Genomic DNA, 4,287 nt, shown 5'->3' with positions numbered 1-4,287 from the left:
CGGTTTAGGAACAGTGGGTTAACGGCCTTGTTCAGGGGCAGAACGACAGATTTGTACCTTGTCAGCTCGGGGATTTGAACTTGCAACCTTTCGATTACTGTTTGAGAAGTTCCAACTACTGAACAGCGAAGCCACTTGATTGTTCCAGAACACCTGTAAAACAGAAACACAAGTAGGCCTATGAAAGAAGCTTTGAACAATGAATAACAAATAATTCCATGGTTGAATTACATTGGGTTGACTCAATTACATTGAGTTGCCTCACCTTATTTTGGTGGAACACCCTCAATGTACTTTTAAAGGTAGTCTCATCCATGGTCCATTCTATACAGCAGTATACTTCTGGCATGCTCTCTCTTTATTTGCTTGAGCTGACAGCGTGATAGGAAAATGAAAGGGCCCAGAAAAAAGCACACTGTTGGAGGAGTCAGGAGGCCTATGTTCTTATAGAAAGCATTACCATGTGGTGGTAATGAGCCATTGGAAACAAGGGGGGTAGAGAGGAGAAAATGGCCTGACATGAGGGCTTCCATTAGCTTTCTGCATGTAAAGGGGTCTACATAGAATTCGCAAACAGGGCCGACAGAGCGTAGCGCAGTGTCGCAATGTCGTTTTTTGTCACAAGTTTTAGGAAGTGTCTGTGCAAACTGGTGAGACATACGAGAGTCTTTACAACCCTTCGATGCAGTTGTATTCGGACGAACACTCAAAAGACAACAGCTGGAAGGCGATATCACGGATATCACATTTGATCACTGATACTGATATCAAAGAAACATGGAGAAAGATTTGGGACTGGTATGTTCGCAATCTGAAAAGGGTGAAGGAGATGAGGAGTGGGGCTGCCGCTGGTGTGTGTGACCCACCGATTGTCTGACACCTGGATTGGTTTTGTGTTCACATGAAACATTGTCAGACAGACACCAATAATATGCCAAATACGGTATGTACTCTTGTCAAATCAAATCTAATTGCATTGGTCGCATACACATATTTAGCAGATGTTATTGCGGGTGTAGCGAAATGCTTGTGTTCTGTCATGCAGCCGAGTCCTTTTGTACATTGTGTGTGTTTCTAATCCTATGTTTTTAGACGTAGCTAGATCATGTGAAATTTGCTCTTTTCTGGATGGGAGAAATTGTGAGTGGGAAATATTCAGTGTTGTTATCATACTGATTATCAGGGCTAGTTCAACAATCTGAAATAAGACACTGTGGTGTGTAGGTGTGCTAATTAGATTGAGATGTTTATAAAAATCTGTTATTTTGAGTTAGCACATTAACTCAAAAGGAGCCTATGAAGATATTTTAAGATTGCTTGCAATGTATTCTAATGTATTCGCCATCTGCTTGTAGGTGGTGGAGTGGGGTGGTGTTTTGGACAGCCCAGAAACAGAGTTGAGCCCTGAGGGCCCATCTACAGGTGGTTCATTGCCCCTTGGTTTATCATCGCTCTCCCCGGCCTGGTTCATCTCACCAGCATGTTTTTTTTTTAGATTTACTTATTTCCTAATTCATGTTACTGTTGTTTACTTTGTTTTTTCTCTCATTTCCCCTTTCATCACACTTTTCATCTGTGTATTACATTGTTTTACGTTGAACTATTTTCCTAAATAAATATCAAAAAGGTCTGCAAATGTATTTCTCTGGTTATTTACACTAAAATATTACTGTTCTGAATCAGTCACTCAGTAAACTACTGCTTTGTACTGTACATGAGCTATGTAGATGAGGTTAATGTATTGGGGGTCTGTCCTTATTGCCTACAGCTGGACACTCATTCTCACCGCTGTACCATTGCAACAAAGTAGCGTGTGTAGCGTGTTGATGACTGTGTCGTCAGTGTCTGTAGTGCAAAGGTAATTGTGGAGGGCCACGCAGGCCTTCACAATGGTCTCAGCTTTCTGTGGGGCAACCTCAAGGGCTCGTTCCAGGATCCTCCATCTTGCAGCAAGGATCCCAAAGCAGTTCTTTGACATTGAGAGTGGTGGTAGTTGTAGATATTCTTGGCTTCATCAAGGCCAGAAGAACCTTTGAATAAAATAATTATTGCCATTAGTATTGAACAACGACACGATGGCTATCAAATGTGTACCGTGTGGCCTATGCTTTGGACATAGGCCTTTATCCTTTTACTGGGATGCCAGATCACTTTTATGTGAGACATATAATTACAACATCTTTAATGGTATAATGTTCACATCATACTGTATGTACAGTACAGTCAAATGTATTTAGCATATCTTACCTGGATATGGTTGCATTAGGTTTACCATCAGAGGGAATGCTTTGTCTCCCACAAAGACATATGGGCTCAGTGTTTGGGTCTGGCAAGCACTCTGGCCTTGGTAGCGGTAGCTGGCCGAACTTGCTTCAGACTATGCGGCAACGCTGATCATGGTGAAGCCCATTTTGCCAAGGAGGGATGAGAAACAAAATCCTCCTTCAGGACATGCCAGATGGCACAGCGCACTTCCGTGACGATGACACAAACTGTTGAGATTCCTAACTTACAACTCACAGCAATAGTTTGCTGTGTGCTGTCAATCGCCAAAAGCCGAAGGGTCACAGACAGCCTTCCTGCATCAATTACGAGCAAGCTGTGAGTTCTCTCGCATACATGATGTGAGAGGCAAGCCGCTGAAGCGAGCCGTCAAATCTGGCAACAGAGAGCCAAAAGTATTGAAAATGTCTTTCCTCGTCAATGCTTTGCAAAGGTTGGACACGAGTCTTGTATTCTCCATCGTCCCTACTTGTAGATTTAGATTTTTTTTATTCTCCTGAGTAATAAGAGCAGTTCAAGCTCTTGCTGTTCAAACTTTAGCAACTGCAAATCATAGAGAGACATGTTTGCTTTTGTGGCTAGCTTGCTTTCGTAAACAGGCATATGACACCAGGTCCCGAAGTTCAAATGTCATCGCTAGCTAGAGTCAAAAAGAGTGCCTCGGCCCCTCTTGATTGGTAAGCAACTCTGGCTTACCCCAAGCCCCCTAGTGGATATACACTACACAAGGCAGACTTCTTCTCTGGGTGTAACGCAACAAAAAGAGTCTACGCACGTAAACCATGTAGCCGCCTTTAGACTTCATTGCATCGCACACACTTCACACTGCACACAGGAAGTGTGGGGTCCCACCCTCCCGTCTCTCATCCCTTGCTTATTCACTCACTGCTCAGGAAAGGGCTTGATTTGAGAGTTGCAGCTGCGCTCTCTTCACCCAAACACACAAAGAGAGAGGGAGAGGCCCTCAAACGCAGACACATGCATAATCACAAACATGAACAAGTACACAAGCAAGCAGGCCAGTAAGCAATAATCACATCGCTCAATAAATTGCTACTGATTGCTTTGAGTGGCGCAGGCCTCAGGCCCAGCAGTTAATTAAGGAAATTGGGGAATAGGGGGGTAAATAAATGGCACTGGGATTTTGAAACTATCACTGAGGAAACAAATGAACAAAAACAAACAAACAATAGAAAAGCAGAGTAAATACAGATGATACAGGATAATAGCAGACAGACAGATCACAGATCTTGCCATGAAATTATGGAGAGCCTTTGCAGGGAGACTGAAAAGCGACTGATACCACAAAGAATGAAAAAAAGCCACACAAGATAAGTTATCTACAGACAGATAACACTTGAAACTCGCCTGGTCTGATTATGTCTTTGTACACTTCCCTTTTGAGCATTATACTCTTTGAGGGACAACCATATTGGCTATGGTTGTCCCTGATGGGTAACGATATAGTCCATAAGCAGGGTTGGTTAGGTTACTTTCTAAATGTCATCTGTTACAGTTACTAGTTACCTGTCCAAAATTGTAATCAGTAATGGAACTTTTTGATTACACCAGCTCAATAACTTAATCTTTCTTTCAGTTACTTTTGGATTACCTAAAAGAAAACAAAAAGGTTTCAACAAACACATTTGGTGTGTCATCATAGTCGTCTCTGACTTGTGGTCAGACTCACTCAGGTAGAACAAACTTAAACTTGCAACTTCTTCCAATGCTAAATAGAATATAATTGAGGAAAGAGAAAGGTGTCATAATGTATTTTTTCAAACATCCTTTCTGAATTTAAAAGTAATCCAAAAAGTAATTATCTAGTTTTTCAAAAGTATCTGTAATCCAACTACAATATTTTCACTGGTAATGAAACTGAATACAGTTACAGTTTTTTTGTTGTTGTCAGATTACATGTTACTGATTACATGAAATCAATTACTCCCCAACCCTGGCCAGAAGATAGTTTAAAAATGCTGTCATTTTGTACAAAAAAAAAAT

At 41.5% G+C, this 4,287-nt stretch overlaps 1 long non-coding RNA gene across 1 annotated transcript; it reads left to right on the top strand.

The window, feature by feature from the left end:
• The first annotated feature begins 271 nt into the window (after nucleotides 1-271).
• Nucleotides 272-1,632, top strand: LOC115176780 (uncharacterized). The gene is made up of 2 exons (XR_003872281.1): nucleotides 272-943; nucleotides 1,356-1,632. It is a non-coding gene; the product is annotated as an uncharacterized LOC115176780 (long non-coding RNA).
• The last annotated feature ends 2,655 nt before the right edge of the window (nucleotides 1,633-4,287 follow it).

This window comes from Salmo trutta, chromosome 37 (assembly GCF_901001165.1).
Source record: "Salmo trutta chromosome 37, fSalTru1.1, whole genome shotgun sequence".
NCBI classification, from domain to species: domain Eukaryota; kingdom Metazoa; phylum Chordata; class Actinopteri; order Salmoniformes; family Salmonidae; genus Salmo; species Salmo trutta.
The sequence above is the reverse complement of the archived record's forward strand: the minus strand, read 5'-3'. Positions and strand labels throughout refer to the sequence as shown.